This window comes from Neomonachus schauinslandi, chromosome 10 (genome assembly GCF_002201575.2).
Source record: "Neomonachus schauinslandi chromosome 10, ASM220157v2, whole genome shotgun sequence".
Taxonomy (NCBI): domain Eukaryota; kingdom Metazoa; phylum Chordata; class Mammalia; order Carnivora; family Phocidae; genus Neomonachus; species Neomonachus schauinslandi.
Window position 1 is genome coordinate 71,844,656 of NC_058412.1, and position 13,191 is coordinate 71,857,846.

General features: G+C 42.0%; 1 pseudogene; it reads left to right on the plus strand.

Moving 5' to 3' along the window:
- The first annotated feature begins 393 nt into the window (after nt 1-393).
- On the plus strand, nt 394-673 carry LOC110590459 (annotated as a pseudogene).
- The last annotated feature ends 12,518 nt before the right edge of the window (nt 674-13,191 follow it).

Here is a 13,191-nt window from a genome sequence, read left to right on the forward strand (position 1 = left end):
GACCCTGGGATCATGACCTGAGCTGAAGGTAGTTGCTTAACCAACTGAGCCAACCAGGTGCCCCAGTTTTAGCTTTTTTTTAAAAAAAGATTTTATTTTTGCAAGAGAGAGAGTGTGCATGAGCGGGGGCGGGGGTGGGGCGGGCGGGGAGGCACAGAGGGTGAGGGAAAAGCTGACGTCCTGCTGAGTAAGGAGCCCAGCGAAGGACTCAATCCCAGGACCCTGGGATCATGACCTGAGCCGAAGGTAGACGCTTAACTGACTGAGCCACCCAGCCGCCCTATAGTTTTAGCTTTTAAGTTTAGATCTATAATCTGTTTCAAGTCAATTTTTGTGTATGATGTAAGAGTCAAAATTTTTGACTCCCTGGGCTGGGACCTAGTTTGGGGCGACATGGCCAAACGCACCAAGAAGGTCGGCGCCATCAGTAAATAGCAGACCCATTATAGTGCCTCCCTCAGGAAAATGGTGAAGAAAATTGAAATAAGCCAGCACACTGAGTACACTTGCTCCTTCTGTAGAAAAACCCAGATGAAAAGACCAGCTCTGGGGAATCTGGCATTGTGGTTCTTTCATGAAAACAGTGGCTGGTAGTGCCTGGACCTATGACACCATTTTTGCCATCACAGTAAAATCTGCTATCAGGAGACTGAAGGAATTGAAAGACCAGTAGAAGCTACACCATTTGAAACATTGCTAGCCAATAATCAATAGGTTGATTTATGTTTAAAAAAAAAAGTTAAGGGGTGTGTGTGTGTGTGTGTGCACATGTGTGCGTGTGTGTGTTTAATATTTTATTTATTTGACAGCACAAGCCGGGGGAGCGGCAGGCAGAGGGAGAAGCAGGCTCCCCACTGAGCAGGGAGCCCAATGGGGGGATCGATGGTGGGATTGATCCCAGGACCCTTGGAGATGACTTGAGCCCAAGACAGACACTTAACCGACCGAGCCACCCAGGAGCTCCTGTTTTGTTTTTTAACTTCGATGTCTGGCTAGTCATTCCAGCATCATACAGTGAAAAAACTACTCTTTCTCCCCTGAATTACCTGCTGCTTACCAAAACTCAGTTAGCCATAGTGAGTAGGGTCTATTTCTGAACTCTCCTGTTTCCTTGATCTATGTGCCCATCCTTGCTCCAGGACTGCATTGTCTTAATTAAGGCAATCCTGACATCAAGAAGCAGAAGTCCTCCAATGTTATGAAGATGTTTCAGCTACTCTTGCTCCTTTGCATTTCCATATACATCTTAGTGTAGGCTTGTCAGTTTCTACAAAGAAGACTCCTGGGACTTTGATTGGGATCATATTAAATCTACATATCAGGGGCACCTGGGTGGCTCAGATGTTAAGTGTCTGCCTTTGGCTCAGGTCATGATCCCAGGGTCCTGGGATTGAGCCCGCATCGGGCTCCCTGCTCCACGGGAAGCCTTCTTCTCCCTCTCCCACTCCCCATGCTTTGTGTTCCCTCTCTCGCTGTGTCTCTGTCAAATAAATAAATAAAACCTTTAAAAAAATCTACATATCAAATTTAGGGAGAATTAACATTTTAGTAATATTGAGTTTTCTAGCCTATGTTCATGGTCTATCCTTTTATTTGTATCTCACTTTAATTTCTCTCAAAGTGTTTTTTCATTTTCAGTGTAGCGATCTCACACATATTTTGTTAAATTTAACCATAAGCATTTCAGCTTTTGATGCTATGACTAACCCTTGAACAACACAAGGTTTAGGGGTGTGACCCCCAACAGTCGAAAATCCCCCGTGTAACTTTTGACACCCCCAAAACTTAACTACTAATAGCCTACTGTTGACAGGAAGCCTTATCAATAGCATAAACAGTTGATTAACCAAATTTTGTGTGTTATATGTATTAGATATTGTATTCTCACAATAAAGTAAGCTAGAGGAAAGAAATGTTATTAAGAAAGTCATAAGGGGGGGCGCCTGGGTGGTTCAGTCAGTTAAGCATCTGTCTTGGGCTCAGGTCATGACCCCAGGACCCTGGGACCGAACCCCATATCGGGCTCCTTGCCCAGCCGGGGAGCCTGCTTCTCCCTCTCCCTCTGCCTGCCGCTCCCCCTGCTTGGGCTCTCTCTCTCTGTCAAATAAATAAATAAAATAATAAAGTACTGTACTATAAAAGAATCCACATTATAAGTGGACCTGTGCAGTTCATACCTGTACTATTGAAGGGTCAATTGTATTGTAAATTCATTTTCCAGTTGTTCATTACTGGTATATATAAATACAATGCATTTTTATATATTGACTTATATCCTTCAAACTTGCTAAATTCATTAGTAGTTCTAGCAGCTTTTTTTTTTTTGTAGATTTCTTAGGATCTGATATGTACACAATCATGTCATCTTTTTCTTTTTAAGATTTATTTATTTTAGAGAGAGAGAGAGAGAGAGAGAGCACATGCTGGGGGGGAGGAGCAGAGAGAGAGGGAGAGAAATCCTCAGACTCCCTGCTGAGCATGGAGCCCAAAACGGGCTTGATCCCAGGACCCTGAAATCATGACCTGAGCAGAAATCAAGAGTCAGATGCTTAACCAACTGAGTCACCCAGGAGCCCCACAATCATGTCAAAGAAAGTTTTACTTCTTTCTTTTAAATCTTATTTATTGCACTGACTAGAATCTCCAGTATAATATTGAACGGAAGTGATGAAAGTAGACGTTCTCGCTTTATTCCTGATCCTAGAGAGAAAACATTCAATTGTTTACTATTAAGTATTATATTGGGGTGCCTGGGTGGTGCAGTCGGTTGATCGTCCAACTCTTGGTTGGTAAGGCTCTGTGTTCAGTGAGGAGTCTGCTTGAGATTCTCTCTCCCTCTCCCTTTGCCCACTCCCCCACCACATGATCTCTCTCTCTCTCTCTCAAATAAATGAATCTTAACAAATATAAGTATTATATTAGCTGCAGGTTTTTTATTATGGATGCCTTTTCAGGTTGAAACACTTTAAAAAATTCTAGTTTCCTGGGAATATCATAAACAGGTGTTAAATTTTTTTTTAAAGACTTTATTTTTAAGTAATCTCTTCACCCAACGGGGGCCTTGAACTCACAACCCTGGGATCAAAAGTTGCACAATCTACCGAATGAGCCAGCCAGGCACCCCATTTTTTGGGGGGGTTTAAATTTCATTAAATGCTTTTTCTGCTTCTATTGAGGTAATCATACGATTTTTCTTCTGTTTTCTATTTTTTGGCAAATTACATTGATTTTTTTTTAATTAAAATTTTTTTTTCTTTCAAATTTTTATTTAAATTCTAGTTAGTTAACATTATACTCAATACTGGTTTCAGGAGTAGAATTTAGTGATTCATCACTTACATGTAACACCCAGTGCTCATCATAACAAGTGTCCTCCTTAATACCCATCACCCATTTAACCCATCCTCCACCCACCACCCTCCATCAACCCTCGTTTGTTCTCTATCATTGAGAGTTTTTATAGTTTGTGTCCCTGTCTTTCCTTTTATTACCCCCCAACATGTTCTTCTGTTCTGTTTCCTAAATTCCACATATAAGTGAAATCATATGGTATTTGTCTTTCTCTGACTGACTTATTTTGCTTAGCATAATACACTCCAGCTCCATCCAACACTGATTTTTTTTTTAATTACATTGATTTTTGAATGTTAATCTAACCTGGCATTCCTGGGATAAACCTCACTTCATCATAATGTACTATTTTTGTTATAAATTAGAATTCTACTTGCTAATATTTTGTTAAAGAGTTTTGTAACAATGTTCATCAAGGATATTTGTCTGTAGTTTTCCTATCACTTTGGTTAATGTTGGCCTCTTTTTTTTAAGATTTTATTTTATTTTTTAAAAGATTTATTTATTTGAGAGAGAGAGCATGCACGTGAGTGGGAGGAAGGGCAGAGGGAGAGAGAGAATCTCAAGCAAACTCCTTGCTGAGTGCGGATTCCCAACATGGGGCTTGATTTCACAACCCTCAGATCATGACCTGATGCGAAATCAAGAGTCAGATGCATAACTGACTGAGCCACCCAGGCGCCCCTTAAAGATTTTATTTTTAAGTAATCTCCACACCCAATGTGAGGCTCGAACTCAAAACCCCAAATCAAGAGTCACAGGCTCCACCGACTGAGCCAGCCAGGCACCCAAGGCTGGCCTCTTAAAATGAGATGGAAAGTATTCTTTCTTCCTCTAATTTCTGAAAGAGTTTTTATAGATGCATATATTTCTTTCTTGAATGTTTGTTGGCATTCACCAATGAAGCCATCTGGGTCTGGAGGTTCTTTGTAGGAAAACAAATTTTTTTTTAAATATTTTATTTATTTGAGATGCCTGGTGGCTCAGTCAGTTAGGTGTCTGCCTTTGGCTCAGGTACACAAATAAATAATAATAATAAAAATCTTTAAATAAAAAAAGATTTTATTTATTTATTTGTCAGAGAGAAAGAGAGAGAGCACAAGCCGAGGGAATGGCAGGCAGTGGGAGAAGCAGGCTCCCCACTGAGCAAAGAGCCTGATGCGGGGCTCAATTCCAGGACCCTGGGATCATGACCTGAGCCAAAGGCAGATGCTTAACCAACTGAGTCACCCAGGTGTCCCAGTAGGAAAAATTTTAATTACAAGTTCAGTATTTTAATAAATGGAAGGCAATTTAGATTTTCTGTTTTTTGTGTCTGTTTTAATACTTGTGTCTTTTAAGAAATTTTTGTTTCATCTAAATTATCCAATTTATTGGCATAAAGTTATTTATAACATTTCCTTATATCTTTTTAATATTTGTAGAATACTTAGAGATGTCTTTCTTTTATTCCTGTTATGGGTAATTTGCCTCTTCCTTCTTTACAATGACCAATCTAGCTAGAGATTTATGAATTATATCGCTATTTTCAAAAAGCCAAACTTTGTTTTTACTGATGTTGCTTTATTGCTTGTCTGTTTTCTATTTCATTGGTTTTCTCTCTTATTTTTATAATTTCCTTTCTTCCACTTATTTTGGATTTAATTTGCTCTCCCTTTTCTAACTTCCTAATGTAAAAGCTTAGGTCAGTGATTTTAGACTTTTCTTCTCTTATAACATAAGCATTTAAACCTATAATATCCCTTCTAAGCACAGCTTCAGCTGCATTCCACACATTTTGTACTGTTATAATTATCATTCAATTAAAAATATTTTCTAGTTTCCCTTATGATTTTTTATTGGCCCATAATTATTAAGCAGTGTGTTGTTTAATTTCCAAATATTTAAAGATTTTCTAGATACGTTTTTATTATTGATTTCTAATTTAATTTTAGTGGGGTCAGAGAATAAACTCTGGGTGATGTCAATTCTAAATTTATCAAGACTTGTTTCAAAACCCAGCCTGTGGTCTATCTTGGTGAATGTTCTGTGTGCTCTTGAAAAGAATTTTGTTAGGTGGAGTGTTCAAGTTGGTTGGTGGTGTTTTTCAGGTCTTGTCTATTCCTTCTGATTTTGTGTCCACTACTCTCAATTATTGAGAGAAGAGTATTGAAATACCCAAACTTAGATTATACCATTAATGCTTTACTGTACTTGTTTTATCACATACCTATCCATCTATCTGCCCATCTGTCATTATTCTGATGCATTTCCAAGTTAATTGAAAACTTTGTATACATTTTTCTCTAACTGCTTCAATATGTGTACCGTTAATTGAAGATCAATGTTCACTTAGAGCTTGTTCTTTTTTTTTCAGTAAAACAAGAAGAAGAAAAAAATTTAAGTTTGACAAATACATACACTTGTGATACAGACTCTTATCAAGATAAATATAACTGGGGTGCCTGGGTGGCTCAGTCAGTTAAACATCTGACTCTTTAATTTTTTTTTTTTTTAAGATATATTTGTTCATTTAAGAGAGAGAAAGAGACAGGGAGGGAGAGAGGGGCAGAGGGAGAGAGAGACAAAATCCTAAACACACTCTGCACTGAGCATGGAGCCTGACTTGGGGCTCAATCCACAACCCTGAGATCATGACTTGAGCTGAAACCAAGAGTCAGATTCTTAACTCACTGAGCCCACCCAGGCGCCCCAAGCATCTGACTCTTGATCTCAGCTCAGGTGTTGATCTCAGGGTTGTGAGTTCAAGCTCCACATTGAACTCTACACGGGTCAGGACCCTACTTAAAAAAAAAAAACTAACCATCATTTCCAAAAAGTTCTATTTTTCCTTTCCTAGTCAATCCCAGCTCCCTGCAGATGCAATCCCAATTTTGATTTGTTTTCCAGTATACATTAGTTTGCCTACTCCAGCACTGAAGAGCAGCTTCATGGACATGCAACCCATACAATCACACAGGACCCCATGCTTAGAAGGGTAACATACTTTGCATAATGCGAGCTGTAACAATCTTGAAATTCTCAATATTCTAACAAGGAGTCCACATTTTCATTTTGTAGCGGGCCCTGGAATTTATGTAGCTGGTCTCACTAGAACTGTCATACAAATGGAATCAAACCATATGTCATTTTTTGTGCAAAGCTTCTTTTGCTCAGCATAAAAATTTTTTGAAACTCATCATGCTGCATGTGTTGACAATTTGTTCTCTTTTATTGTTGAGAAGTATTGAACTGTATGAACATGCCACAATTTCTTTAATGCATTCTGCTATAGGTGGACAGGTGGGATGTTTCCAGTTTGGTGCTATTATGAATAAAGTTGCTATAAACATTACTGTTACAAGTATTTTATGGACACAAGAATGCCTTAGAGTAGCTGTCTTAACATGAGGCACTATATTGGACTTTTGGATGGGATATTCTTCAAAATATTTCAAGGAGATTAGCCTCCACCCACTTAATCTACTCAGTCATTTAGACAACTCAAAAAAGGCCTCCATACATTTCCAGCCCTTTGGGCAAGGCGGTACCACTTCTAAGGGCTACAGCCTTAAATTACAGCACACCTTGATTTCAGCAAGATATTTTATGTAATTCAGTACTGCTATAAGATAAGATAGAAAAAGTAGACCATGTTAAGGCAGAGGACATCTCCTGTCTGCTGGTGGGCAGATCCTAGGACTTTCCATCCAGCTTTCCTGCATCAACATATGTGAGCAGCTGTCAACTTACTGGAGGAAAGAAACTGCCCAGAAATTTTGAGATGGGGGCGCCTGGGGGGCTAAGTCGTTGAACATCTGCCTTCGGCTCAGGTCATGGTCCCAGGGTCCTGGGATCGAGCCCCACATCAGGCTCCCTGCTCAGCGGGGAGCCTGCTTCTCCCACTCCCCCTGCTTGTGTTTCCTCTCTGGCTGTGTCTCTCTCTGTCAATAAATAAATAAAATCTTTTAAAAAAAAGAAATTTTGAGACACTTAAATATTTTTAGACCAATTCGACTTCTTTAACATAAATACCTGTTTTTATCAAAAGGATTCCAATAAAATATTTTAAAGCAAAACAACAACAAAAGAGAAAGTGGACTACACAAAAGGTATGCTGGAAGAACAGAAATGAGGTCAATGGGACTAGAATTTTGTGGTTGAGAGGGGAAAGGCTTGAGGGCAGGAGTCAGCTCAGGCAAAGCCTTGAGGCATGGGAAGGATTTTATTCTATTGTAGGGAGAGAAGCAGGGGACAGACATGGGTTATGCTGTAGAAAGATCACTTCTGAATGCTTTGTAGAGATACATGGTGTGTAGAGCGTAAGAAGGAAGATGAATTTAGAAGCCATTGCAGTAGTCTCTGTGAGAAATTATGTTAACCTGGACAAGACTAGTGGCCATGAAGGTGGAGAGAAGTACCAATTCGTAAGGGATGCATTTTTGGAGTTAGAGCAGATAGGACTTACTAATGCCAATGCAGGACATGAGGGTAAGTAAAGAATCAAAGATCACTCCTTGGCTCTTAGCTTCAGCAGCTGAGGAAGATAATGGTGCCATTTGCTGACAAGGGGAAGACTGGGGAGGAGTACTTGGGGGGGAAATGTCCAAGTGGCCCATTAATCATCCAAGCAGAGATGTCAAGTAGGGCACGGCATATGGAAGTCTAAATTCATAGAGTCATCTGTATAAAGATGGTATTTTAAAGCTAAGCCAGTATACCAAGTAACTAAGGAGAGTGTAGGTAGAAAAAAGAGGAAGGAACCTTAAGGTACTCCATCATTTAGAAGTTGAGCTGAAGAGGAGGAGCCGGGGAAGAACATTGAGGAGCAGTGGCCAATGAAGTAGGAATAAGCTAGGAGAAGGAGCGTCACAGAAGCCAAGAGGGAAGGGTTTTCAAAATACAGTTAATGGTCAACTGTGCTGAATGCCACTGAGAAATCAATGAGATGACATAGAGGAGTCCATTGGATTTTGGTAATTTTGGTAGAGTCACAGCAAGCATGGAGAGAAATTGACAGAAAATAGCAATTGAGGAGAGAACATGAGCAGATAAGTCTTGCAAAATGTTTTCCAAGGGGACGAGGAAAATGGGGTAGCACAATGGGAGACAGAGACAGGGAAGGGTCTTCTTAATCTGAGACAGCACAACACATGTACATGGTGATGGGAGTGACCCAGGAGGGAGGGGGTCGCTGATGCAGGACAGAAGAGGAGTAGTTGAGGAAGGGGCATCCTTGAGAAAGGGAGAAGGGAAAGGGAATGGGACCCGGAGAGGAAGGGGTAGCCCTGGAGAAGAGCAGGAGCAGCTTTGCTCTTCTTCCAGAAGGATGGAGGTAGATGCAGGTACACCAGCTACTGTGGTGGTGGGAGAATGAAAGTTCCATTCCCACTCTTCTATTTGATCACGGATGTATGAGGTGAGGTCACTGGCTGAAAGAAGGGTATGAAGATGAGATGGGGAAATTATTAGTTTATGTTTTTATTTTGACATAATTTTAGATTTACAGAAGAGTTGAAGATGTAGCACAGAGTCCTCAGTGCCCTGTACCCAGTTTCCCCTAGTGTTAACACCTTATAGGCCCATAAGAACTAAACATTGGTACAATATTATTAGCTAAGCTATAGACCTTATTCAGGATTTCCCAGGTTTTCCACTAATGATCTTTTACTGTTCCAGGTTCTGATCTAAGATCTCATATTGCATTTAATCACATATGTCGTTAGTCTCCTTCAATCTGTGACCATTTCTGTCTTTCCTTTTCTCTCATGACCTTGACACTTTTAAAAAGTACTACTATGGGGCACCTGGGTGGCTCAGTCATTAAACGTCTGCCTTCGGCTCAGGTCATGATTCCAGGGTCCTGGGATCAAGCCTCACGTCGGACTCCCTGTTAGGCGGGAAGCCTGCTTCTCCCTCTCCCACTCCCCCTGCTTGTGTTCCCTCTCTTGCTGTCTCTCTCTGTCAAAAAGTAAATAAAATCTTAAAAAAAAAAATTAAAAAAAAAAAGTACTACTAGTCAGGGGCACCTGGGTGGCTCAGTCAGTTAAGCATCCGACTTTTGGTCGGCTCAGGTCATGATCCCAGGGTCGTGAGATTGAGCCCTGTGTCCAGCCCTGCTCTCAATGCAGAGCCTGCTCAAGATTCTCTTTCTGCCCTTTCACCTGCTCTCTCTCTCTAAAAATAAATAAATAAAATCATAAAAAAAAAAATCTACTAGTCAGTACTCTTGAGTATAGTACAGTTTTGTGGAATGTCCGTCAGTTGGGGTTTGTGTGATATCTTCTTTTCTTTTTTTTAAGATTTTACTTATTTGAGAGAGAGAGAGAGGGAGTGCACAAGTGTGCGGGAGAGGCAGAGGCAGAGGGAGAAGCAGGCTCCCTACCCAAAGCAGGGCTCGAACCCAGGACCCTGGGATCACAACCTGAGCTGAAGGCAGTTACTTAACCTACTGTGCCACTCAGGCGCCCTCTTCATTTTATTTTTTTATTTAAAAAACTTTTTTTAGGGGTGCCCCATTTGCTCAGTTGGAGGAGCAAGTGACTCTTGATCTCGGGGTTGTGAGTTCGAGCCCCATTTTGGGTGTAGAGATTACTTAAATAAATAAAACTTAAACAAAGATGATTAAAAAACTTTTTTTTTAAAGATTTTATTTATTTATTTGAGAGAGAGAGAATGAGAGACAGAGAGCATGAGAGGGAGGAGGGTCAGAGGGAGAAGCAGACTCCCTGGTGAGCAGGGAGCCCGATGCGGGACTCGATCCCGGGACTCCAGGATCATGACCTGAGCCAAAGGCAGTCGCTTAACCAACTGAGCCACCCATGCGCCCTAAAAAACTTTTAAAGCAAAATCTCTGACAAATTTATTTACTTATTTTACTAATGTACACCCAATGTGGGGCTTGAACCCATGTACTCGACATTAAGAGTCACAAGCTCTTCAGACTGAGCCATTCAAGTGCCCCTGAGAGTGTCATTTTAGAGTGGGACAGTGAACTTTCCTGGAAAACGTGACAGTATTTGCCAGGCAGTGTGAGTGTTCCTCTGAGGTTTTAGGTCACAATTCCAAGTGAAATCCCTCCGGGCTGGGTGGCTCAGTCAGTTAAGCGCCTTCGGCTCGGGTCAAGATCTCGGAGTCCTGGGATCGAGCCCCGCATCGGGCTCCCTGCTCGGCAGGGAGTCTGCCTCTCCCCCCTCCACTCCCCCTGCCTGTGCTCCTCTCTCACTGTGTCTCTCTCTGTCAAATAAATAAATAAAATCTTTAAAAAAAAACAAAAAAACCAAAGTGAAATCCAGCAGCTACATTGTGCGACTTCCTCTAGCAATAACCAGTTGCTCGGGTACAAGTTCAGACAGCCAGGGAGTTGGGGTCAACAGAATGGGATATTCCAGGCCAACAGGACAAATAAGAGAAAGACCAGATGAGTGTGAAGGTGTTTGCAGAAGTGGGATGACAATGGCGGGCCATGGCACCTAAGCAGGGTTCGGAAGTAAGGACGAGAGGCGACAGAAGTGTCTGTCAGACAAAAGAGAAGAACGACGACAACAGGGCTCATAAGCGAGGAGCTGAAAGGACAAGGGGTAATAGCAGGGGATTTGAAGGAGCTGGATGTTTAGAAGGACGGGAGTAAAGAAATAGTTTGGACATGACAAGCAGAACACCTAGGACACCCCCTGGCCCTGAGGTGCCTGGGAGGTGAGGGGAAAAGTAAAAGCAGCTTCCATGTGTGGGGGGAGCCAGGTTCATTCACCGTCTGGAGGGGGAAGGGATATTCAAGGAAGAGGAGGCTACCAGGGTGTTTGATGGTGACAGAGCAGGAGTCAGTAAGAGTGCCATGGGAGAGTGTGGGGAGGGCACAGGGGGACTGGATAAGATTAGGTGAGGAGTTCAGTGGTCCCGGGATGAACGGCCAATGTGACGTTGGGTGACCTAAAAGTCTCGCTCTTCTGGCAGTGACCGAGGCAAATGGGATATAAGGCATGGTCTGACTAGCCTGACAGGCTGTTGGAGGGAGATGGGAAATCAGCCTGAGGTGCAGAGTTTGAATGTTAATACAAAGGTCGAGTAACTTCAGGATGACTGCCCTGCCCTGCAGAGTATCACGGCAGGGGGTGGCAATCTTGGAGGGAGGGGTGGAGGTGCTCTCTCGGGGAGGATAAAGTTGAAGTAGGGGCTGTGGGGTGACCAGTCTTAGCTTACTAACCACCTGAATGATTGAGTCATGATCATTAATAAGTACCGCGCATTTACTTTGTGGATGACTTAACCATTCAACACCAACAGTGTTCTTAGAGCTGGCTGGTTTCAGAAATTGTATTGTGGCCTAGACGGAAGGAACTAGAGTGTGGCAAACAGAGATGGACCTTTACCCTCGCCTTATCAGAATCAGAGAGGGGTGGGATCTTTATGATGGTCATATACAGTGTATGCAACAGCCCTGATGAACCTGAGAGCTTATTTCAGACAGCGTTCAAGTTTAATGACATCTCCAAAGCAACCAGGTGTACATACATGATTCTGAGGAAGTTCCCTGTCCCAGTAACTGGACAAGGTCAAACAGGACTGTCACCTGGGTTCTCACATTGCTGGTTGAGAAGGAACACACTGGCAGCTTGCAAGGCACGAGAAAGAAACAACAAAGGAAAAATACACAATTACATGGCTTTCCTTTCTGGAATTATCTGTCCTCATAGGGCCTCCTGAGATGTCCTAGAAAATCAAGGTGTGTGATAAGAATGAGGTAAAAGTATCATAAACTTAATTTCACTGTCACTGCTATTCAGGGGAGTGGGTTATCAAGTGTCATGGCCCAGATGAACCTCTTATAACATACATCACTGTGTACAATACTGACTCAGAATGTACCCAGTTTGATAATGTTCCTGGGAAATTCCAGGCTGTCCCCAGGCGCAGTGCTAAGGATCAGCAGTCATTGAGGACTGGGTGCATTAGAGGGAGAATTATGGCCATGAATTGGTAGAAGAATGTGAAAGAAGAAGGACATAAAGGAATGTGGGTAGAGGAGGAAGGAGGATATGTCATATCTTATTTGGTTCCCTCTTTGTTAAAAAGAAAAAAAAAGGAAACTTCCAGAAATCTGTAGAGAAGACTATGAACCAATAAAGTAATTACCACATTTCCACTTCCATGCAGGATTTATTATGTCAAAAAGATAGCCAGGGGGCACCTGGGTGGCTCAGTCATTAAGCGTCTGCCTTCCGCTCAGGTCATGATTCCAGGGTCCTGGGATCAAGCCCCACGTCCAGCTCTCTGCTCAGCAGGAGCCTGCTTCTCCCTCTCCCTGCCGCTCCCCCTGCTTATACTCTCTCTCTGTGTCAGATAAATAAATAAAATCTTAAAAAAAAAATAGCCCAGAAAAAAAATAGGATGTGGGTCTAAATGCTACAATAACTCATAGAATATCTCAGACCAGTGGGTTAGTAAGCCATCTTGACATGGAGGACATCACATTTTGCTTCTATCCTTGGGTGCAAAAGGCTTTGTAGGGGAAAGCAGTGGTCCCTTTGGATGGCAGCGGCTAAGCAGTGGAATTATAGGAGTATAGGAGAACACAGGCATAGCTTGGTTTGTACATCACCCAAGCTGGTTCACTCCTATAGAAATCATCTGTTGAAAAGCACAGGTAAATTTATTTGATGCATGTTATTGGGCATAAAATGGGGGCAAAAATGTGAAAGCTGGCCTATAAGTAAGACTCAAGGGGCCCCAAAATTACCTAAGGAGAATCGTATTTCAGAACCAACTGGCAGGGAGGGGAGATAAAATGATTCCGTTTTAATGAACAATCAAACTGGGAGGCTCCACACTAGTTCTGTGGAGATTCAGGTTCAACAAGACAGG